The sequence below is a fragment of the Mustela putorius genome, unplaced genomic scaffold, assembly GCF_011764305.1.
Source record: "Mustela putorius furo isolate JIRA1106 unplaced genomic scaffold, ASM1176430v1.1 tig00003962_pilon_pilon_pilon, whole genome shotgun sequence".
NCBI lineage: Eukaryota > Metazoa > Chordata > Mammalia > Carnivora > Mustelidae > Mustela > Mustela putorius.
Genome location: NW_025422106.1, coordinates 10923825 through 10948963, shown reverse-complemented (window position 1 = coordinate 10948963; position 25139 = coordinate 10923825). Strand labels below are relative to the sequence as shown.

The 25139-nt window shown below is 48.0% G+C and overlaps 1 long non-coding RNA gene and 1 other non-coding gene across 2 annotated transcripts; both read left to right on the top strand.

The window, feature by feature from the left end:
* Window positions 1-2084: 2084 nt before the first annotated feature.
* Window positions 2085-5510, top strand: LOC101671991. Its single transcript, XR_199083.3, has 3 exons — window positions 2085-2268; window positions 3649-3782; window positions 5084-5510. It is a non-coding gene; the product is annotated as an uncharacterized LOC101671991 (long non-coding RNA).
* An 8978-nt stretch (window positions 5511-14488) lies between these two features.
* On the top strand, window positions 14489-14561 carry TRNAP-UGG. Its single transcript has one exon. It is a non-coding gene; the product is annotated as a tRNA-Pro (tRNA).
* Window positions 14562-25139: the final 10578 nt, after the last annotated feature.

The window sequence follows — 25139 nt, the reverse complement described above, 5'->3', positions numbered from 1 at the left end:
GGTGGGGGGGCGGAGGAAGAGCCAGGGGGAGGGAGGGGTCACCTATCTGAGCGCCTGACATCTCAGGGCAAAGGAAGCTAACTTGTAAGAGGATTCTTCCCCCAACTCCAGCCCAGGATCCTGTGGAAAAGCTGCATTACAATCGATAGCCTCGTAAATAAATAAATAGTCAACGCATCCTGTCTCCAGCTCAGGGCTTCTTTAGGAAAATCGAACCTCGACCCACTTCTGCTCGCTCATTCTGGATCTCTATGGAGGCCTCCAGAGGGAAGGAACTCTTACAGGTCATCTTGGGCAACCCCCTGCCTCGGGGCTGGCCCACCATCGGTCATGACCTGAGGGAAAGAATTAGGAGGGTAAATCTGTAGCTAACACACAATGCTTCCCCCCACACACACACAGAAAAAAACAGTGTCAATTTAATATATCTACACCCAAGCCGTTCCCTTCCCGCAGCACCGATAATTCGGGTTTAATTGTCTCAGGGAAGAACTCGGGCCTGGAAGCAGTCAAGTAATCCCATCTCCGGGCTCTGGTTTGGCTCAGGTCTAGCTCTGGCTGCCCAGAAGGTGGCAAAGGACTCCTTCCCTGGTACCTTCTAAGAGGCGAGGATGGCCAGTAGCACAGTTAGTGTACTCATAAAGCTTGTTACTAATTTGCAAGGCCACATGAATGAATGCCCCCAAAACATGGGGAACATATTTACACAATAGACTTCCTGCCCTAGGAAAAAATTATGAATTGCAGCCCATGAACCTTCAGTCAGCTCTTAAGAGTCAAGAGTCTGTAAGAAATTATTTGGCTGTCTCCCTTTGAGCTGCCCCCAAGGTCCACCCTGAAGTGACGGGCCTCAGGTCTAAGGTAGGGCACCCGGTCTGGCCTGAGGTTCCCCACTCTCCCCACATCAGGGGCTGGCGCTGGTGCTGAGCAAATGGGCTGTGGCTGTCACCAGGGAGGAACTGGCAGCAGACACAGCAGACTCTGTTTTCTTTGCAGGCTGAGGGTAACTAGAGGAAGCTGAGAATTCCTCTGCTCTGCTATGCTATGCTCTGCCTCAGCAAGAAGAGGGGACAGGAGGAGGAGAGGAGCGGGGAAGGCCAGGGGGCTCTCATTCCAAAAGAGGAACTGTTCCAGGTCCTAGAATTAAGCGAAGTTGAGCATGGCCAGAGATGGAAGGGGAAGGCAACTGTAGGGTCCCATGGAGTCCCTGGGAAGGATGTCAGGAGCCTGGGTCCCCTATATGGAGTTGCTCTGGGACAATGGTGAGAACTACCATTTATTAAATGCATGCTCTATGCCAGGCACTGTGCTAAGAACTGTTCTACGAAGGCAGTTTGTATAAGGACTGGGAACAGGGCTTAAGTGACACAGGACTGGGTTCAAACCTAACTTTGCTACTCACTAGCTCTGTGACCTTGAGAAAGTTACTTAAAAAGTTACTTAAAAAGAAAGTTACTGTACCTCAATTACTCCATTAATAAAATGGGAATAACTGTACCAACCTGATAAAGTCATTTGAAGATTAAATGCACTTACATACAAAAGTTCTTAACACAGCGTGGGTCCTGGAGTAAGATAATTTTTTGCTATTATTACTTTGTTGAATCCTCACAGGAAGCTCTGAAGGGCTATTCAGTACTGAGGCTCAGAGAAGTCAAATGACTTGTCTAAGGTCCCAGGTCCATTTGACTGACAGCCTAGGTGTCCTCCTAAGAGCCTCTCCGCCCCTCCTCCGCTGGGGCAAGCTGCTTCAGAAACCTCCAGCTCCCACCCCAGGACCACTCCAGTCTGGAAAGCCCACGGCTGCTTCAGCAGCTGCAGGAACAAAGATGGCTCTATTCTGCCGATGAGGCCTGGCATGCCTCGTGGGGGTGGTGTGGGGGAGGAGTCCCAACCACGGCCGTGAGAGCCCCCCAGACGCCTCACACCGCACCACCGCCCCGGGCCTCCCCTGGAGCCTCCCACCTTCCAGCACAGTCTCCCCTCCTCGAGCAAGATGCCGGCTGCCAGACTGGAGGGATCAACAAACTGGCGGTCTGGCCCAGCCCTCCGCCGGCTGGCTGCTCCCCGCCCCCCCGCCATCCGCAGTGCACAGTCGCTCTGTTCTCCTGCCAACTTGGCAGCTCAGCTCTGCTGTTACTATCAACACCTCCGAGGGAAGAGGGAGAGGAGTGAGTTCTGATCGCCTGGCACACCGAGCAGCAAATTCGTGCCGAGCCAGCCCTGGAATGTGTCCCAAGCTCCCAAGGCTCCCCAGGGGAAGGAAAGGTGGGCCTGACGGAGGGGCTCTGACTGCAAGCCAGCCTCCAGCAGGGTGTCTGAGCCCCGGCCAAAGCAGCAGCCCCCAGCAGCAGGCAGCTCGGAGAGAAAGGGTGGCATAGAAGGCGTGGGGGCGGCGGGGGTGGGGGGTGGTGGTGTTGCTGTGAGGCCAGGGCACACTGGAGGGGGTCTGTCTCATCCCAGCACTTGCCACAATCGGGAAGAGGGGGGAGGAGGTTGGTAGCTCCTTTCCTGACACGGTTGGTTGGGGGTGGGGCAGCCCATGGCCAGGGTAGAAGAAACAGGTCTTTCTGCAGATTGGAAAGTCCTGGAATGTGTGGACCATGCCTCCTTTCTTCTATCTTTCTTTGACTCCTATGCAGATCTCTTGCCCCCTTGTAGGATTGGATTTTTCCCATTTTCCCACTGAATGGAAATTTCTCAAGGACAGAAACTACATTTCCTTTTCCCAACCCTCTCCCCCAGGCTCTTGCACCCTGCCCCATGGGCTCCATAAAGCAGCTGATGCCCTTCTCAGCTCCTGCTGGAGTCCTAGGGTCCCATAGGGAAAAAGGAAGAACCCATATTTCCAGGGACCCAATGCTCCACCTCCAGTAAGGCCCGCCCACAGCACAGGGTCTGTGGTCAGTGGTCTGCCCCTGACAGGACCGAGGGTGGTCGCTTTGTGACCAGTGAGGCATTGCTTTCCCAGCTTTCTGGCTCTCGGGAAGGGAAGACCTTTGTGCCCTGCTTTTGGCATCAACAGAAGTGAAAGGTTCAGGGGAAACTTGCTAACCCTTACACCACCCAGCCAGCTGGTCTACCCAAGGATGCGCTGTCTGCTCCCTCTCTCCATGTGCTACCTGGCTGCTCCCTCCCCTGTAACACAGCAATAACCCTTCATAACCCATTGGGGTACAGCTGATGGCGATAAAAACACAAAGATGACGCTTGTGTTTCTAGGGGTGTGCCTGACACTTGGAATCAGTGTGTTTTCCTTCCTTCTTTTCTCCTTGCCTACCTCCCTACCGGCTTCCCTCATTTCTTTCTCTGCTCCTTCCAGGGCTCCTTCTCCCAGATGTGAGACTGAGCCTAAGACCATCTCTATTCCCTGCTCCACAAATCTAAAAACACCACCAAGAGAGAGACAGCCACCTTTCTGGTGAAGAACCCCTCCCCCCTCGAGCCCCCCCACCCAGCCGCCAGACCAGAAGGCCAGCTGGCTTTCCAGGGCCAGGAAACAGGAAAAGAGTATTCATTCAGTGAGTCAGGATGTAAATAAGCCACGAGAGGCCGCGCCATTCCGGGCTGCACCTGTGAGCATCCCTCGGCTGAAGCCCTGTCAGCGTTTCCACGACAAACTCAGATTTCTGGATGCCTCTCTTCCAGCTTCAAGAGCATGCCTGCGCTGAGACCTGATCCTGAAAATGCATTCATCGCCTTTTTCTCCCCCTAAAGAAGATGGCACACTCTAAGAATCCACCTGCTCGTGATACGTGTTTGCTTTTCATTCTGCGGGTTTTGTGGGTATTCTATTTGTACGGTAGACATGCAAGCATAGGATAATACACATGGGAGTTCGGGGGCGGAGAGCTGCTGGGGCAAATTCACAACCGCCACATGCACAGCGAGATGGCCCCCCTCCTTAAAACAGCTCTCACACCCACTTGCCTGTCCCAAAGCCTGAAATTCTACCACCGGAAATGTACTGCTTTTGAACTTAACCATCCCCAAGAGTCTGCTCTGACAAAGCACGTTGTCCCTAAAAGGGACAAAGCTGCCGTCTGATGAGGGGTTAGCTAAAGAACCATGAGGCATCGGGGAAAATGGCCAAAGGGTAGGAAAGCCCTAAAAAAGTAGATGAGAGCCAGCCAAGGTATGTCACCTATTTTATAGGTTTGCGAGGCCTGCCTATTGGAGAACATATGTGCTGTCCACGTGTACACACGCATTCGTCCGCACACACACACGCACACACACAGTGCTCTTTATATAAAGCATTCGTTCCAAAAATCTAAGTGGTATTCAGATTCACCTGGCAATGCTTTCAAAAATACAGGTGTCTAGGTCCTACCCCAGACATACCCAAGCAGCCTTTCTAGGGCTGGAGCAGAGCCCAGGACTCTGCGCTGCAGGGAATCACCCAGGTGTGCTGCTGATCAGTCAGGTTTAGAAACCACTGCTGTAAAGGATAGAGCACCAGGAGAGAAAACAGAATACAGCAAACAGAGTTTGGGCAACGGCACCACCATTTACTGAGGGACCCTGGGCCTGGCACTCTCTGAACCTGGGGGAAACACGCGAGACCCGGCTCCCTTGACCCGTATGAGGCAGTGTTCTAGAAATGCCTGCTGAAAACCAGCAGACAATGCAAATGGTCACTGTTATCCCATGCACTCACAGCTTGTGGTATGCACAGATGCATGTTCCTATGAATCCATGTACCTGGGGCTCCTACAGATAGGGCAGGTCTGGGCTTCGTCGTTCTCCTTCACCTAAGCTCAGGTCCGCCTTCACCTCCGGATGGACTCACTCACCCCAGGACATCGCCCTGCTCACCTCTCCAAATAGCTTGGCACACTCCCTAATCACTTAAATGTGATTTTTCTGTCTAGTAGGTTTAGCCACCATCTACGATATCTCGGATTCTCATTTCCTCTGGGGAGAAAGAAGGAAAAGGAGTAGTCACTCTGTTTCATGACAAGGAGAAAGCTGGGCAAGTGGGTTTAGAAGGCTTTATACCATTCATACCAATTAAACAGAGCAGTGATTCTTTCCTTTTGAAAACTTGGTGAAAATGTGCTCACGAAAATTCCTCATACAGTTTTAGGGTTTCAGGGGCTTCCTGATGTCTTCCCACGGACCCTCTGGGAGTAAAGAACACCTGCCCCACGGGGCTCTGGCAGCCCAAGCCCTCTGAGCTCCTAGAGGATCACGTTCAAGCACATGAAGCATCTTTTCAGCTGTGCCTTTGCTGAATGACGGACTTGTCACCCCTCACCACCCAGCTGTGAGATGAACTTAACTGACCTCCCCTCCCTCTCCAAGGAAGAGGGTTAAAACCCAGTGACATAGTGACATATCACCCATGTTGGACAGAATCTTCTCAGACCCAGACTGTGCCTCCCTGTTCCTGATCCCGTAGCAGAGGATAAGCTGTCTTCGGGTATCAGGAGGATGGATGGTCTCTAACTGCAAAAACCAAAAACATGGCTCAGACTGGCTTAAGCAATAAAAGGAATCTGTTGGTCCATGGCGATGATAAAATTATTCAAGGTATGTAGGCACAAAAGCCTACCCAGGTCTGATCCATTTGCTCCACAAGTTGTTTTTATCTGTTTGCTCGCTTTTGGTTTCTCTGTCCTCCCTCATGGAGTCAACTTCATCTGAAAACTTTCAGCCTTCAAGGCGGCAACGTGGTCTTGCCAGCGACAACCAAAGCTGGATGCACCCTCATTCCCACTTGGGAGAGAGAGCAAGCTGCTTTTTTGATAGCATCCATGAAAGGAAATGGAGGCTTCTTTCCAGAATGCCTCAGTCAGTATCTCCCAAATCCCATTAGCCCACATTGGGAAACCTCCCATCGTGATTAGAGCCTCTGAAGGTGCTGCACGGTTGGGAGATTCAGAACTTGGTACAGATGGCATGTCTCAGTGTCCAGACCTCAGGTCCTAGTTCTCAAGCTCAGCCCCCCACCCCTAGGCAGTTTAAACTGCTTTCAAAAGAGAGATTAAGGACACCAAAGACATGATTTTATAAATGCTGAAGTTCCAGTCTTGTTCCACACAGGCCCTTGGCAGAAGCCTGGGCCTTCTCAGGAAGGTAAGCGGAAATGGATTTTCACTTTCTAGAAAGGGAAGGAAACAGAATCCACGGCCAGTCAGCTGAGCAGAATGCAGGCCACACAGGGATTCAGAGACGTGGGCTGTGCCTCCTTTCTTCTTTAGTCTTTTGGGTGAACATGAACAACCCATTTATTCTCTCTGGCCTCTGAACAGATAGAGTAAAATGGTCTTCCTTTCTGTTTACAGGGGTCCTGTATAAGGAGCAACAGCTTGGAAGGAAGCTGGGTCCTCAGAACATTCCAGGCTTGTGTGCTATGGCTCAGAGCATAGAGATTGTGATATGGAATGGTTTCTGACCAATCCTCCCTTGCCAAAACCAGCCAGAAGGTTTTTTAGTGTAACTCCAATAAAATTACGGGTCCTCTGAGGGCCCTAGCTCTGCTCAGGCAGTCATATAAAGAAATATGGTTCAGCAACTGCAAGTCATTTAAAAAGAAATTCCAATTATTTATTAGTGTCTTTTGAAAAGATAGAAACACTTGGCAAATTTTTTCTGTAGCCCCATTTTCTCCTCCCTAATTCCGTCACATCCATAGCTACTCAAGCTTTTATGTGTTATAAAGTCCTATCCTCTCTCCAGCACCCAAATGTCGCCCCTTTTCCTGAGCTCTTTATTACAAAGGGTGATTTAGCCTCTTAGGTCAGATCCTTCCCCTTTTCCTCCAGTCTCTCTCCATACCCATTCTCCCAATTCTCTATCCAAGAAGATCTGGATATCAAAGTTATTAAGCCAAAACTCTCTGTAGAACATTTATACTTCAATAAATCTTGTCCCTGAGATATAAGCATCATTTGGGGAACAGACTTGCAGTCTCATACACACATAGATTATCCTAATACTCTGTATTAGGGTTCTCCAGAGAAACAGAACCAATAGGATATAGAGATATATACAGAGAGATTTATTAAAGGAATTGCTCACATGGTTACAGAGGCCAGGAAGTCCCATGATCTGCCAGCTGCAAGCCGGAGAACCAGAAGCTGGCGGTATAATTCAGTTCAAGGCCCGAGAACCAAGAGCTCTGATGTCCAAGGGCAGGAAAAGATAGACATTCTAGGTTAAAAACAGCAAGGGAAGAGATGCTTGACTCTCTGGCTCAGTTGGTAGAACATGTGACTCTTGATCTTGGGGTTGTGAGTTTGAGCCCCGTGTTGGGTGTACAAATTTAAAAAAAAAAAAAAAGGAGAGAGGGAGAATTTGCCCTTCCTCCACCATTTTGTTGTAGTCGGGCCCTCAGTGGATTTGATAATTACCCACACTGATGAGGGTGAACCTTCTTTGCTCGGTCTACTGATTCTCTTCCAGAGACAACCTCACAGACACACCCAGAAATAATGTCTTACCAGCTATCTGGTCATTCCTTAGCCCAATCAAGTAGACACATAAAACTAACTATCACATACCCCATCTTGACGTAAACCATCACCTTTAGTTTTATTTGTCAGTAGAGACAGGGGGTCATAAACCATCCATCTTGAAAACATTACCTTATAATAGCTTTAACCCTGGGAGTTATTTTTCAGAACAAGTCTGCAGAATATTCTCCGCTGGCCTCTCCAACTGCACTCTCCAGCCGGCTCCGCTCTGCTCTGAGATCCAGGAGGCTGAGCTCAGTGGTCTATACCAAGAGGTTTTCTTGCCCTCTGGTTTCTGGCCGCCTTTGACCTCTGGGGGGCGGAGTCTCCTGTCCCAGGCTCTCTCCTAGCTGCAGCTGTCCCTGGGATCTGGTCACTACTCCCCACGGGCTCCTTCAGCCTAGATGTGGTAAATGGTTCCTGTTGTTGCTGGTCCCTGTGACTTGTTACCACCTTCCCTTGCTTCCTCACTCTTGCTGCTTCCCTGAACCCTGTAAATAGTCCTTGTACCCAGGTCTCCTCCCTACCTGGAGTGACAGGACCCAGACTGACTCAGTGCCCCTGACGTCCACAGCATGGTGTCCTCTGTGGGTCTCATCAGTCTAAAGTACAGAGGGGAGGGAGGGAGGATGATACTCTTTTTTTATGGAGAATCTGACATGTGAAATTTTCAAACATGATTCAGTCATGTGTCAAGGTCTAACTTGCCTCTCTGGACGGGAATATCCACCATTGTTGGCCAAGTTAAGGGTTTAGTCAGTGGCTGAAGAACAGTGTCCCTCTGAAAAGGTAAGTGAAGAAAGAATCCACAGCTTGTCAGTGCTGTGATCTAACAAAGGGACTGCCACAGCCAGGCAGGAGCCACGAAAATTTAGGGTGTGGCTTTGCGGCTCTAGTCAGCCAGTTTACCTTATCCTGACCACAAGGAGACCAGAAAAGAGAAACACCAAAGACCTCCAGAAAGAATGAGTCAGCGACCAACATGATTTGAGCAATTGTAGAAAAGCCTCTTACCCTCAAAAATATACCCACATCCCCCATTTCCATCGCAGGCCTGATGAGGATGAAACCGTATCTGCCCATATCTGAAATTTCATCAGTAGAGAGGCATAACTTTGCCTTTGGCCAGATGTAAACATTGTTCCCTGAAAGGCGTAATTTAATTACATTTGATTAATATTCCCATTACGTGCAAGGCACTGTACCAAGTGCCAGTTAACGTCGTAACCCTATCATTTACCCCTGGGTATGAATAAACTGAATATCAAAAGAGAGAGAAACGGTAGAGAGGTGGGGAGAAACATGCCCCAGAGGGAGGAAACTGAAGACACACTCTGCCTCCCATCATCCACAAGGAGAGGCCCTGGGTTAGAGACGTAACTAGGGGATCTTACAGTGTGTGGAAGGTGTTGTAAGCGATGGGGCTAGATCAGGCCACCCAGAAGGAAGGGAGGGAGGGAAGAGAGGGGAAGGGAAGAGAAGAGAGAAAAAGATATCCAAAAGCTAAGCTCTAGGGCATTCCAATCTTAACGCTGGTGAAAGGGGATAAATGAATCCAGAGAAGAAAATGAACAAGGAAGGGGCACCTGGGTGGCTCAATCAGTTAAGCGTCTGCTTTGGGCTCCGGTCACGATCCCGGGTCCTGGGATGGAGTCCAGTGTCAAGCTCCCTGCTCAGCGGGAGTCTGCTTCTCCCTCCACCTCTACCTCCCCCATGCCCTCTCTTGCTCGCTCGCTCTCAAACAAGTCTTTAAAAAAAGAAAAGAAAAGAAAAGAAAATGAACAAGGGAGAGCTGGTGAAGTAAGAGGAAGATTGGTTGACTGGGGTGTCTGAAAGCAACTGAAGAAAGACTTTGAGCAAGGCAGTGATCAAATGACAGAAATTGCTGCTGAAAAATCAAGTAAGAACAGAGAACTGACCACTGAAACTGTCAGCATGGAAATGTGACTTCACTGTCATGAGAGGGGGAACAAGCCTGATGGGAGTATGTGTGACAGAATAGGAGGTGAGAAGATAAAAACAGTATAATAAATTTTTTTTAAAATTTATTTTAAGTAATCTCTGCGCCCAACATGGGGCTTGAACTCATGACCCTGAGATCAAGAATCACATGTTCCTCCAACTGAGCCTGATCCAGGCACCCCAAAACAGTAAAAAAAATTTTTTTAAGTTTTGCTATGAATGGTTAGCAGAAAAATGATGAAGTAGCTGAAGGGGAAGATAGAATCAAGGATTTCTTTTTTAATTTAAATTTTTTTTAAGATTTTATTTATTTATTTGACAGAGAGAGATCACAAGTAGGCAGAGAGGCAGGCAGAGAGAGAGAGAGGGAAGCAGGTTCCCCGCTGAGCAGAAAGAGCCCGATGTGGGGCTCAATCCCAGGACCCTGAGATCATGACCTGAGCTGAAGGCAGAGAATTAACCTACTAAGTCACCCAGGCACCCCAAGGATTTCTTTTTTTAAAGATGAGAGCAATTTGCCTGAGCAATTCTGGCTTGGCACCTGTCATAAGGCTGCAGTCAAGATATTGGCTGGGCTGTAGTCATCTGAAAGCTCGACTGGGCTGGAGAATCTCCTTCCAAGATGGCGCATCATGTTTGGCAAACCAGAGGTGGCTGTTGCAAACAGACTCAGTTCTTCTCTATATGAGCCTCTCCATGGGCTGCTTGGATATCCTCACAACCTGACAAATGGCTTCTCACACAGGCAGCAATCCAACAGGAAGAACTAAGCAGAGCTTATCCTTTTATGACCTAGACTTGGGTCACATTGCCTTACTTCTGCCACATTCTATTCCTTAAAAGCAAGTCACCCTGAGTCCAGTCCATGTTCAAGGGGAGGAGTGTTAGACTCCACCTTTTGAATTCAGGAGTACTGTAATAGACTGAATGTTTGTGTCTCCCCAAGACTCATCCCCAAGACTGCTAACCACCAGTATGAATGTTTGTGTCTCCCCAAGACTTATACATTGACTCTCTAGCCACCAGTATATCTGTATTTGGAAATGAAGTCTCTAAGGAAGTTATTAAAGTTATATGAGGTCATGGAAGTGGGGCCCTGATTTGATAGGATTAGTGGGGTTTGTATAAGAGGTGACACAGAGGGACGCCTGGGTGGCTCAGTGGGTTAAAGCCTCTGCCTTCGGCTCAGGTCATGTTCCCAGGGTTCTGAGATTGAGCCCCACATCGGGCTCTCTGCTCAGTGGGGAGCCTGCTTCCTCCTCCTTCTGCCTGCCTCTCTGCCTATTTGTGATCTCTGTCTGTCAAATAAATAAATTTTAAAAATCTTTAAAAAAAAAAAAAGGTGACACAGAGAGGTCACTTGCTTGCTCTTTCCCTGTGCACACAAGGAAAGACTTCGTGAGGACATAGCAAGAAGGCCACCATCTGCAAGTCAAGAAGAAAGCCTTTACCAGAAACTGAACTGGCCAGAACTTTGACCTTAGACTTTGAGCCTCCAGAATGGCAAGAAAATAAATATCTGTTGTAGAAGCATTGTCTGGAATGCCTGGGTGGCTCAGTTGGTTGGACGACTGCCTTCAGCTCAGGTCATGATCCCAGAGTCCCAGAATCGAGTCCCGCATAGCGCTCCCAGCTCCACGGGGAGTCTGCTTCTCCTCTGACCTTCTCCTCGCTCATGCTCTCTCTCACTGTCTCTCTCTCTCTCTCTCAAATAAATAAATAAAATCTTAAAAAAAAAAAAAGGAGAAGAAGAAGAAGAAGAAGCAACTGAGTCTATGATATTTCATTATGGTAGCCCAAGAAGACTAAACAATTATCAAAGAACTTGCAGACATATTTTATTATCATTACAAAGGCAAGGATATATGAAAGTGTGTTTACCATGATGGACCTTGGACCCTAAGCTGAGAAGGGAGGGAGGTGATGGTCTGGAGGGATGAATGAATAGACTGGACATCACTGAATGGAACAAGTCCCTACATGGGTAGAAGGATGTAGGAGTGGGAAGCAAATTTAACAGATATGTGGCCAGAGAAGACTCGAAGTGGGGATTTTGGGACATGGCACTTTTGATGCTGGTGACAAGATCTAGGATAAGGTATGAGAGGAGGTGACTGAGATGGGAAGGAAGGGAAAGATCATTGGTGGCAAGGAGATTAACAGAGAGGCAGAATATTGGTGAGATCATTTAAGAGACACTGAAGGGACCAGGATGAGGCTGAATGTAGGAATGGAGAGAAAAGTGAGGAAGGCATAAGGTCTTCCGTGAATGGGGAGTGATGGGGAAGACAGTAGTAGCAGGGGCCAGAACTGGACAGCAGGTGGGACTTGAAGGGACATTCCCAGTTCTAGTCTGAGTCTGAAGGAAGGGTAGCAGTGTTAGTACTGAGGTGGCCATTAAGGAGCCAAGTCCACAGCCAAGTTAGGAGGCAATGAATGTTCTGAGAAAGCTTGATAAAGAGAAGAGGAGGAGAAACAGAGGACCTGAGCACACACAAACACATACAACCAGGTAATAGCACATATCTCAGGGGGTTGGTAAAAGGACTAACTGAACTAACACTTCATGTTTAGACTGTGACTGGCAGTGTTTTCTGACACAAATCATTCTCTGACAGCAACTGGGTGTCCAGAATTCAATTCTCACACTATCTACGCATAGTTAGCATCGGGGCTCAGTCCCCCAAGACTCCCTCTACTTCAAATGCCAGCCATGAATGGGGTGCCTGGACTTCCTATATTGCTGCCCAGATGACTACAAATTAGGGGGTTCCTACAACCCCCACTCAGGTTCAGGAATTTGCTAGGATGACTCACAGAACCCAGGATAACACTTTACTTACATTTGTTAGCTCATTATAAAGAATACAAAGGAAGAGTCAGATGAAGAGGTACACAGAGTGGGTCCAGAAGGGTCCCAAGGGAGGTGGCTCTGTTCCCATGGAATTGGGGTGCATCACCCTTTTTGTACAGGATGTATTTGCCACCCCAGAAGCTCTTCAAATCTTGCTGTTCAAGAGTTTTTATCTTGAACAGTCTCCAGCCCTCCTCCCTCTCTGTTGGCGCGGTGGGGCAGAGAGTAACCATCCACTAATCATACCTATTAGCCTTTCTGGCTGCCAGCCTCTATCCTGAAGCCATCTAGGGGCCCTGCCCTGAGTTATCTCATTAGCATAAACTCAGACAGGGTCAGGGAGGGTTTCATGATGAGTAACATGACTGCCCTATCACTCAGGAAATTCCATGGTTTTTAGGAGCTCTGAGCTAGAACCAGGTGACTATTTATTATACCACAGCCTGCCGCGTACTAAGTGCTGTATAAGGGATCAATAATCCCTTGTTACAGACGTTGCCTTCCTACTCTGCCCACATTGGTTTACTTCTCGCCACTTCTTAAAGGGTGACCAACTTGTTGGGGTTTTTAAAAGATTTTATTTATTTATTTTATAGAGAGAGAGTGTGCGTGGGGGGAGGGGCAGAGGGAGAGGGACAAGCGGAATCCCCGCTGAGGCAGAGCCCTATGTGGAACTTAATCCTACGATCCCAAGATCATGACCTGAGCTAAATTCAAGAGTCAGATGCCTGACTGAGCCACCCAGGTACCCCAAGGTGTTGGGTTTTAAAAGTGAAAATCGCATGTCCTGAAATCCCCTCAATCTCAGGTACACCAAGACAGTTGGTCAGCCAGCTCTGGGCCTTAGATCTTCACCTAGAAAATGAGAACCAGAAGCTCTCTTATGTCCCTTCCAGATGTTCCTTCATTCACCCCACAAATACATACTATCCTCCATTGCTCTGGATCTACCTGTCCACAATTTGGCCCAGGAAGGGTTAACAGCATAAATTTCCCCCAAACCAGAGGCAACTGTTCCACCATCTGAGGGCTCTCTCTTCCCTCACACCCTCCCCAAAGTCCTGAGCCCTCAAAATAGGCATTTGAGGGGCAGGTGGGTGGCTCGGTGGGTTAAGCTTCTGCCTTCGGCTCAGGTTATGATCTCAGGATCCTGAGACCGAGCCTCGCATCAGGCTCTCTCTCTCTCTCTGCCTGCCTCTCTGCCTACTTGTGATCTCTTTCTGTCAAATAAATAAATAAATAAAATCTTTTTAAAAAAAATAGACATTTGAGGAATTCCTCTGGGTCCCAAGACCTCTAATGACTTACTGACCCAGGTTTACAGTTGCCAAGATTCCCAGAGTCCCTCTGCCTGGATGTCCTGTAGAAATGAGCACCTCTAGAGATCCCTTTATACAGAGCAAGTACTTCTGTGCTCCACCTTATGGAACAGCAGAAAATAAATTTTCGCAGTGACCAAGAAAGATAGAAGTAGCCAAGGACACAAAACTGCCCAGAACCTTTCTTCTCTCTGCCAGCCTCCAGGGGCCTGGCTTTCGTTGATTCCCGTGGAGAGACTGCTGGGGGGACCACAGCTCTCGAAGGCAAGAGCAAGAGTTCTGCCTCGGGTACCCCTGCTACCCCCTGCCACTGCAGAACACTGCGCCTTAAACCCTGATTGAATTGGGGCCCAGGCTCGGAGGAGTGGGAGGAGGGAGCTGGAGCCCAGAGCTCCTGCCACCGCCTTCAGGCGGCGGCGGGGAAGTTCTAATGAAAAGCCTGCCAGGCCTCTAACGAGAGCTAAACCGCTAGCGGGCTGTGATTGCTCATTGTTTGGTTATAATTAGCAGCGATTTCTGCGGTGGCAGAGCTGCAGCCCGCCGCCTGCAGGAGCTGCGCTGGGGGAGGGCTCAGCCACCCTCGCAGCCACCAGCCCCTGGACCCACCAGCCCCTGGACCCCGGCTCCCCAGGCCTGGGTTCCTCCACTCCCCTGCCCGGCCTGCCCTGCACCCACAGGCAAGAAGCCTGGATGGACGGCCGAACTGGATAGTTGCTACTGGTCCGCACCACACAACTGCCTACCCAGCTCGCGTGAGCGCATGGACTGAACAATCCTGGATGCGAGACCCAGTTTTTGCCCGCCAGGTACTAGCTGTGTTGTGGGTCTTCAGGCACGTTATTTAATCTCGTAAACTGCAGTTTCCTCATCTCTAAAGTGAGGTTGGTAAGGTTACCTGGCTGGCTCAGTTGGTAGAGCTTGCGACTTGGGATGGCAGGGCCGTGAGTTCGAGCCCCATGTTGGGCATAGAGATTACTTGAAAGAATTTAAAACAAAAAGAATAAATAAAATGGGGAACTGTAAGGACAGTACTCCTCTCCCTGTGGGGGATGGGGTGAGACTCAAAAGGGATTACTCACTTCAGGCACTTGGTAGAGTGCCTGGTGGGTTGTTGGTGCTCAGTGCATCCTTGCTGCTGTTGGAGGAAGGAAGGGCAGAAGAAGGAGATGCGGACTCCCCTCTGAGCAGGGGCTCAATCCAGGATCCATAAGATCATGACCTGAGGCGAAGGCAATTGCTTAACCTACTGAGCATCCCTCCAACTTTTTTACTGTGACCCATGGGGAAAAAACACATTTTTTGCAGTGACCCACGGATAAGACGCACATACATACAGGTAGATAAAACAGAAACAAACGTTTCACAAGACAGTACTTATCTGAATCCTGCCTGGTGTATTCTGATACATTGTGTTCCTTTCTTTTCTCTCTTTGAGTCTATATCCATATCTGTATGTATATCTCTATCTATCTCCATATTTATGAAGAGTTTTGAAGTTTTGCCAAAGGTCAGGACCCACTAAATTGATTTCATGACCCAACAGTGGGTTGAGAACTTCAATGTGAAAAACAGTGTCCCAGAAGGAAGAGGCCAGTTAACTCTCATTTCTCATTCTAGAAGAAAAGGCTCTCTTCTATTATAGGGACTTTTATCAGGGGCCAGGGGGAAAGAGAATTCTGAAAAGCTGAAAAGCCATACAGCCATACAGTCTGAGGCTTGCAGGTGGAAACAAGTCTGAATCTTTGTCCATAATGAGGGTGGGTTTTTGCAAACATTTTGGGGGTATCGGAATCAAGCTTCAAAAACCAGGAGGTCACCTATCCTTTGCTCCTACACCAACCTGCAAACTAACTTTTCCTTCGCTGCGATTCCAGCTTATCTTCCAATTGCCACCACGCCTAGGTGCCAGGGAAGGGCAAGATTTATGTAGATTCAGCTGGACAGGAAGTGCTCTGAGCTAGGACTGTACTTACAGTTTTTTTCCATAACAAAATCGGGGCATGTGGCCTCATAGGTACTTATGAGGACAATAAAACACAATATTTGAAACTAGAACTGTCCTGGAAAGCCACCAACTTGGGATTGCAAGGTTACCATGAGAAGTGGAGAATTTGATGCTGAAGAGAGTCAGAGGGAAGGAGAAGTCCTCTTTCCCATGCACCCAGGTCTTGCCTTCTGATTTGGGGAAAGGATCCTTGGACTTCTAGAACCTTCTGGAATACCAGAAACTTCTCCTAATATTATGATGATGTTCAATTATTAGACACATTAGTGGATTTCTAGGAGGACTGGATCCTAAGTGGTAAGAGGAGAAGTGGAGGAAAGGGAACAGGGAGGCCTCCAAGGGATTTCATAATGTTGCTCATAGGTGCTTGGGCTCCCAGCTCCTTGCCCACCTTGCCTGGCTCCAGCCACCCATCCCCCTTCCCCCCTGCCATATTCCTGCAGTGCCCTCAGTCGATTGTGCCGTTAACAACTTGACTTTGGCCTAAGGTGGCTGCTGTTATTGAAGAATGAAGAGGGAGTGGGCTTTACCAAACTTGCGTACCGGGCTCTTTTCTTCATGGACCAATCCATGTTGCAGTGTGATATAATAGTTTGTCATTTGGGGGCTCAGATTCTGGGGTTCCTCCTTTCTGCACTGCAGTCTGGGTTTCTGAGGCTCGAGTAGGACAGCAGTCCTGTGGAAAGGTCTAAGGACACCCTCCTCAAATCTCCTCCACCTTGCAATGCCCCTACTTCCAGCCCTGGTTGTGTCCATCCCCCCACAACCACACTTCCCCAGAGAATGTGGAGCCAATGTGAATGGTATCTCAATGCTTCTCGGAGCCCCCCAAAAAGGAGGTTGGTTTCAACAGATATTCAAGAACATGCTTTGGCCCTAAGGGAGACACGTCCTCTGAGGATCCTCTTTGAGACCTTCCTCCCACAGATTTCAAGGAGAGAAGGTGAAGGGGACATGTCACCTCTCAATCCTCTTCCAATCCCTATTGCTATTAAACAAGCCCAGCTCAGCCCAGCCCAGCCCATGAGATCAATGCCCAGCAGACTCCAACCCCAATACTAGGAAGTAAAACACAGAGTCCCTTTAATCATTTGCCCAGTTACTTCATTCTGAGCTCTCCCACCTCCCTCTTATTTGGTCCCGCACCTTCTGAAAACAGTGCCTTTGATTAGAACCCCCAAATGCTGTTGTTTTCTGCTATCTGCCTCCTTGTTTCCCATGTCTATGTTTCTAGGAGTCTAATTGTGATTAAATTACAGGGTAATACTAATAGGGGGTTGAGAACCAGCTAATGGCTCACTGTTCCAAGAGGCAACAATTGTAGTAATCACCAAACTAAAGGCTCCCATGCATTATGGAGGGTGTTGGGGTTTCCTGGCCTACGCTTCCTCCACACCCCTGTCTGAGCGAATGAATATGGTTCACAGAGCACACTAAACACCGGGAGGCAAGTGAAGACAAAAAGGACATTACCGAAAGAAAAAGGGGGAAGGGAAAGAAACTCTTTCAGGAATAAGACTTTGACTCGCAACAAAAGTAGAAGCAAAGAGAAGTGGGTTCAGCATTTCAAAAAATATCTTGGAAAATGAAACAAAGTTATCAAATCGATAATTAAAGGGGCTTTGGCTTGGGTTGTCTGGGAAGTGATGAAGTTGGGGGTAGTATTGGTCCTTCGCTCACTTTCTGCAGGTTTGGTGTAATGGAGAGCACGTGTGAAATAAACAGGTGACTCTGGAGAGCAAATCCACACCACGAGCATCCCCAACAGACCCAGGCCAACGGCACCACAATCCCACCCAATAAATTGTGCTTGCATTGGGATAGAAGAAAAACAAACATGACATGGGCCCTGACTTCACAGTCCACACAGTCTGAGATGGGAGACTGAGTAGAATCTAAGTATAGGTTCCTATTCCGGACACTTGTGACCCACTTCCCAATTTAGAATGCACTTCATAGGCTCTTGGCTATCAGGAACGTAGGGATTCTTATTCTCCTTCCACAGATGTGAAAACCAAGGCTCAGAGAAGTAACATGCTCAAGGTCATGTATGCTCTAAGTTACTAAATTCTGTTGGCTCTTGCCTCTTCCTGCAGGGGGTCCCCAGCATTGTCCCAGTCTGCCATTGAAGACATCTATCACAGTCACTGCTCTACCACCTCACACCATATCCCAGAGACACTAGAGATGTGAGCGGGAGAGCAGCTCTCCTCCATGGTTAGAGGACCATACACAGATGCCCCCAAGGCCTTACAGAGTTCGACTGAAATGCTGCCCCTCCCTCTCTCTCCCCACCCCTCTCTTTTGCTGCCTCTCTCTCTTTTAAGTCAGAGCCCCCTGCAACTAGAGTCCAGAATTGGATCTACACTGTCCAAAGGGTGAGACCTGGGAAATAAATTCAAATGGTAAACAGTCTCCTATGCTTGAAAAATAGAAGTAAATGCACAAGCAAAGGTAAAAAGAGAGAGAGAGAAACCAAGAAACAGACTCTTAGTTATATAGAGAACAAATGGATGGTGGCTAGACTCTTAGTTATATAGAGAACAAATGGATGGTGGGGGACTGGGGGAAATAGGTGATGGGGATTAAAGAGTACACTTATCATGATGGAAAAGAGATTTTTAAAAGATTTACATTATTGGGGCACCTGGGTGGCTCAGTGGGTTAAGCCGCTGCCTTCGGCTCAGGTCATGATCTCAGGGTCCTGGGATCAAGTCCCACATCGGGCTCTCTGCTCAGCAGGGGGCCTGCTTCCCTTCCTCTCTCTGTGATCTCTTCCCTTCCTCTCTCCTACTGTGATCTCTCTCTGTCAAATAAATAAATAAAATCTTAAAAAAAAAAGATTTACATTATTTATTTGAGAGAGAGAGCATGTGGGAGGGGCAGAGGAAGAGGGAGAGAATCTCAAGCAGACTCCCTGCTGAGCATGCAGTCCTATGCAGGGCTCCATCTCCCGACCCTGAGATCATGACCTGAGCTAAAATCAACAGTTGGATGCTCAACCAACTAAAGCATGCAGGCACTCCCCCAAGATTTAAAAAAAAAATAAAAATGTCAGAGGCACCTGGGTGGCTTAGTGGGTTAGAGCCTCAGCCTTTGGCTCAGGTCATGACCCCAGGGTCCTGGGATCGAGCCCCGCATCGGGCTCTCTGCTCAGCAGGGAGCCTGCTTCCCCCCTCACCCCGCCTCCCGCCCCCATCCCCGCCTGCCTCTCTGCCTACTTATGATCTCTGTCTGTCCCCCCACAAAATAAAATAAATAAATAAATAAATAAAAATGTCAGATTAATGCTCAGGAGTCAGATAATAGAAGCATTTTGGTTCAAGATGTGTCCTAAATGGAATGAAATCAGATGTTAAAATAGAAGCTTTAGCTGAATCACAACAAATTCCAAATCCCAAAGTGAAGTTCTAGACCAGGGTTTGCAAAGTGGCAAAGAATGTGTAAGGTACAAGCGACTTGAGAGCAAGACTTTAGATGAGGGTTTCTTTGGGGAAAGGTGTGCTGTGAGTTCCATCCCACCCCATCTCGAAGATGTCAAGCCTGAGAACCCAAATGTCAAGAGGCACAGCAGGGGTTACACTTGGAAAGTAGCCATCCTCACAGTTGTTGGGGCAGAGGGAGAGCTGCCAGTGAGAAAGAGGGTTGGCCTGGGATAGTCAAAGAGGCTATACAGGAGGGCAGCCCAGAGGGGTGAAGTGATTTCAGGCAGAACCTGAAGGTATGGCTGGATTCCCAAGGACGTGGAAGGAGGAAGCAATGAGCCAAAGGAAAATTCATCACCAAAGTGAGAGAAGCACAGGTGAGAGGTCCCCAGCAATGGTGGGCTTGTGGGCTGAATGTGTTCGTCCTCCCCAGTTTTAACGTTGAAATCCTACCCCCCAACCATGTGATGATATTTAGGGTGGGGGAGGCTTAGTCGGGTCAGATGGAGCCCTGATGAATGAGATTAATGTCCTCCTAAGAAGAGGCCAAAGAGCTAGTCGCTACCTTTCTGCTGCACGAGGGCACAATGAGACTGGTCAGCAGTCTGTAGCCCAGACGAGCGCTCTCACCAGAGCCCACCCCGGCTGGCAACCTGATCTCAGACTTCCAGCCTCCAGAACCAAGCGAAATTCATTTTGGTTGTTTATAAATCACCTAGTGGTACTCTGTTACAGCGGCCCTAACTGATTAAGACAGGGAGGGATATAATGCACACAAAAGTGTCCGCTTTAAACACCTGGCAAGTTCAGAGAACACCAAAGCCAGATCCCCACGCCAGCACCAATCAAGTGGAAATTTTCCTGCTTCTTCCCATTCCAACACTGTAAGCATCAGAAACCACAGCTAAAAAGATGGGAGGGGAGGGCCAGGAGTGTTGCCGACCGCGTATGTTCAGCCTGAGCTGAAGGAGAAGGGGAAAGCCTTCCTTCTACAACATATTTGGAATTTTAATGATTATCTGAACATTTTAATCACTGAGTTGCTTCTATATTCAGACTTAGGGTGAACACAGACTCAGAAAAAACAGGGAAATCATGGGGACCGCCTTGAGTTTTATCCAGGTGCAGCAAACCTACAGCCCCACTGAATTTAAAGGGTTAAGAAGTGAGTATGTGTGTGTGTGTGTGTGTGTGTGAGAGAGAGAGAGAGAGAGAGAGAGGAGACTTAAGTTATAATTACATCTCAGGAGCTGTGCTTGTTTAACATGACAGTTGTTCCAAAAATGTACTGATTTGTTAAATTGCTTCCCTAAGAAAACTAGAAACAGTCATGCCTTTCGTAAACAGACCCCACTCCTCAGACCGGCTGCAGAGAAAAGGAGATGAGCCAATGAGAGGCGGGCCTCGCTCGCAGCAAACACTTGCAGGAAGCGCCCAGGCCCTAGCAGGCCTGCCTCTACAGGGTGGAAGCTGGGGGAACTGGTACCCAAGCCTGGGGCCCTGGTCACCGTCTGCAGCTGAGGGAACATGGCCAACCAATTCTGAGCACCTCCGCCAGCTGTCCTTGGGCGGGAGAAATGGGGGGGGGGTGTGAGACAGCTGAGCCTCGGGGCAGGAGGGGCCAAGGTGGGAGGAATCCCCACCCTGGGCTGGGCGAGAGAGGGCACAGAGCCGTTCCTGCGACCCGCTCCTTGGCTCACGATGCACCATCAGTGTGAGTGCCTAGGATAAAGGCGACTCACTTCCGCTGAGCCAGGCAGGTGGGCAAGGGAGGATAGAAGTGGACTGTCCAGAAGTTACTCTAGGGGCTTCTGGAAGGCAGCCCAACCTGTTCACTGGATGTGTCCCAACAAGTCTGAATTCTAGCTGAGCATGAGTATGAGGCTGACCCCTCTCTGCCTGGGTCTCTCTCATATATTTAAAAGTAAAAGGCCCTAGCACATACCTTCCTGAATAGTGTCCTCATTGGCCTCCTTGCCTTAAAATATTCCTCCTCAAATGTAGCCAGCGCACCGCCAGATTGATAGCCTCTGTCCCCCTTTTGACTTCACCCCTTCATCAAACATGGCTCTCCCAGGTTCCCCCCAATACCTTCTGGCTCCAGTCCAAGCCCTAGAAGGACTTCAAATCACCCACCTTTTCAGCCTCCTATGGCAGTTTCCTTCCACACACCCCTTCTCCTTCTGTGGCTCCTCTTCCCTGACCAGCCCGCAGGGATGCTCGGCACTTCCCTCCTTACTTGTTCACACGCTTCCCCAGGCTCAGCCAGGTGGGGCCAGAGCTGCTAGCCGGAAACTGAAAGGAGGCCTGGCTCTGTCACTGCCGCTCCTCAGACTGTGACCTTCAGGAAACCGCCTCAGTTCCTAGCCTCCTTGTTTCTCTCATAAAATTATGAGCGCGGGAGCGCCTGGGTGGCTCAGTCAGTTAAGTGTCTGCTTTAGCTCAGGTCATGATCCTGAGGTCCTGGGATCGAGCCATGTGTGCGCACGTCTCTCTTTCTCTCTCTAATAAATAAATAAAGTCTTCAAAAAAATTATTAGAGTGAATGACTCTGAAGATTTTTTTTTTTCCTAGCTCAAATTTCAGTGATTCTCCCATTAACCGTGCGTTTACTTGAACCTCTCTGCCTCTCAGGTAATTCCCAGGCCTAGGTGACCTAAATCTAATCATATCACTTACTTTCTTCTGTGACCCTTTAAGTACATTTGAATCTCCTTTGGCCCTGGATGGAGATGGGCTTGGTTTGGTTTTATGAACATCTCTACAGCACATGAAACTTTGTCTTTTTTTTTTTTTCCTTAGTATCTTCTGGGTCCCAATGTTTGTGGTTTTTTGGTTTTTTTGGGTTTTTTTTAATTATTTATTTATTTGACAGAGAGAGAGAGAAAGAGAGATCACAAGTAGGCAGAGCAGCAGGCAGAGAGAGGGGTGGGGGTGGGGAAGCAGGCTCCATGCTGAGCAGAGAGCCCAACTCGGGGCTCAATCCCAGGACCCTGAGATCATGACCTGAGCCGAAAGCAGAGGCTTAACCCACTGAGCCACCCAGGCGCCCCCAGTGTTTGTGTTTTTACGGCAACAACTTGACCTGAGGCCCTGCTTCAAATGGTTCAAGTATTTTAAAGGTTCTGCTTTTCAAGCTTTAACTGGACACAAAAGACTCTGGGTTCATTTGGGGCCACCCGAACAGAATTCTAAAGGAGAGTGTGTTAGTTAGTTGGTTGCAATGATAATTTTCAAAACCAAAACCAGACTGAAATTTCATCACTCAAGAAAGGCTGGAGACTCCTACATTCCAAGACTCTTGCCAACAGATGTTAGGATTGCCTGCTTATCTGCTGCTGGGTGACTGTCCAGGTCCCACTCTGAGTATCAAGGGTCATAGCACCTATTCTTCCCAATCATAAGCACATTTGAGAACCCCATTCAGATAGACATGGGATCATCAGAACGGACATTAATCCTCAGATACACAAACATATGCCTTAAGGATTTAGCATGTATATCAATCCTCGACAATTATTTTACCAGCTGGTTGCCCTTGAACAAGGGTCTTAATCTCTCTGTGCCTCAATTTATTATCTATAAAATGAGAGTAACAATAGGGTTATATTGAGGATTAAATAAAATAAAGCTTTAAATAAAATAAAGACAAAAATAAAATAAAAAAGCTCTGAGAACTCTGCTTGGCCCTGGTGGTTCACATTACAATAAGATGAATAATAAGCACTCCAAGGGCTCACAGTCTCCTGGCTTTGTGCTCTACAGTGGGTTTGGGTACAAGACGCCCACAGAGAGAACTCAGAAGCCCAGGTTCTAACCCTTGCCCTGATCTCCTTGCTTTCAACATGAGTTCCAGAGCATTCCCACCCAACATCAATGCTTTAAAAATTGGAAGCAACATACAGGCAACAGCATGATTAGTTATTATGAGTGGCTGCTAGAAAAGGCGTACAAGTGGGTCAAGATAAAATGGAAGCACCAGAGGAGCCTCAGAGAATCTGGACTCCGTTCACCCTCCACTTTACAGATGAGGAGAACTCTAAAGTCTAACACCAAGCCAACAACAGAACAGATTCTGGGAGAGCTTTGTGTATTAGAGACTTAGGGAAATATAGCTCAGTCAAGTTTTAGGGAGTTGTGAAGAAATTAATACTTACTGGTGGTAATTGTATTAAGCTTTTACTAACAGGGGTTGAGGGGAGTGGGGCAGTGGTAGACCTGATGCCCAGACAGAAAGAGCATTTTGTCATTAAGGGAGGCAAGCCAGAGGATGGGGTGGGGAGGAGAGAAATGGTCTGACTTGGATCAGAGAAAGAGAAGGGGAGGGGAGGCAGGTAGGAGTCATGGAAGTTTCCAGCTCAAGCTGTGAAGTGACTCCTGGGGAGAAGAGCCCACAGAAGGAGCCTGTGCAGAGCCTGGATTATAAAGCTGTTTCAAGTGGGTCCGTGTTGCTGCTTCCTCAGCAATCAAATGAGTGTTAGCAGAACCTGTCCTATACTAGGAAATTCCTCTGCTGGTGACCAGTGGGAAGCAAAAAAGGAAGGGTAACGTCTAAAGGCTGTGGTGTTTGTGTAGAGAGAGAAAACCTGATCACCTAGATGGTGGTGGGTAAAAATCCTGTCAGAGGTGAAATAATCTAGCAAGTCTTTCAGGGGTATCCTAGGTTGGGAAGTTCAGGGAAGAGGAAAGAGAAAAAGAACTTTTTAAAAAAAATTATTTTTATTAACATATAATGTATTATTTGCCCCATGGGTACAGGTCTGTGAATCGTCAGGTTTACACACTTCACAGCACTCACCATAGCACATACCCTACCCAATGTCCATAACCCAGCCACCCTATCCCTCCCCCCACACCCCAGCAACCCTCTGTTTCGTAAGATTAAGAGTCCCTTATGGTTTGTCTTCCTCAGATCCCATCTTGTTTCATTTCTTCCTTCCCTAACCCTTCCCTAACCCCCACTGCCTCTTAAATTCCTCACACCAGGGAGATCATATGATAATTGTCTGAGAAAAAGAACTTTTATTTCAACATCTACCATAGGCCAGGCACAGTGCCAAATGGGTTTTATTTAAGTAAACTCTACCCCCAAAGTGGGGCTCGAACTCATGACCCTGAGATCAAGAGTCACATGCTCTACGGACTGAGCCAGCCTACAGGATCTACAAGTGCCCCGTAGGTCCCACTTTTTAAAATAGCAATTTGATAACATATAATTTACATGCCATACAATTCACCCATTTAAAATATACAATTCAGGGACACCTGGCTGGCTAAGCCAGAAGAGCATGTGACTCTTGATCTCAGGGTTGTAAATTCAAGCCCCATGTTGAATGTGGAGATTACTAAAAAAATAAACTTAAAAAATAAAATAATAGAGATGCCTGGGTGCTCAGTTGGTTAGGCGGCTGCCTTCTGCTCAGGTCATGATCTCAGTGTCCTGGGAGCAAGTCCCACATCGGGCTCCTTGGTTGGCGGGAAGCCTGCTTCTCCCTCTGCCTCTGCCTGTGCTCTCTCTTTCTCTGAGAAAATTTTAAAAATAAACAAACAAACAAACAAAACAAAAACCAAAAAACAAAAAAAATAAAATATACAATTCAGTGGTTTTTAGTATATTCAGGGTTGTGCAAACATCACCACTATCTTTTTTTTTAAGACTTTATTTATTTATTTGAGAGAGAGAGAGAATGAGAGGGGGAGAAGGTCAGGGGGAGAAGCAGACTCCCCATGGAGCTGGAAGCCCGATGCGGGACTTGATCCTGGGACTCCAGGATCATGACCCGAGCGGAAGGCAGTCGCCCAACCAACTGAGCCACCCAGGTGCCCACCATCACCACTAATTTCAGAATATGTTCATCACCCTAAAAAGAAATCCCATACCCACAGGCAACTACCCACCACCACCATTTTCTCCCAACCCTCACCCGAGGCAACTACTAATATACTTTGTCCCATTTGTCTACTCTAGACAATTCATGTGAGTGAAATTATAAAATAAGCTGTCTTTTATGACTGGCTTTTTTCATTTAGCCTAATGTTTTCAAGGTTCAGCCATGCTGTAACACATTGTACTATTTCTTTTTATTTCTTTGTATTGCCAGGTAATATTCCATT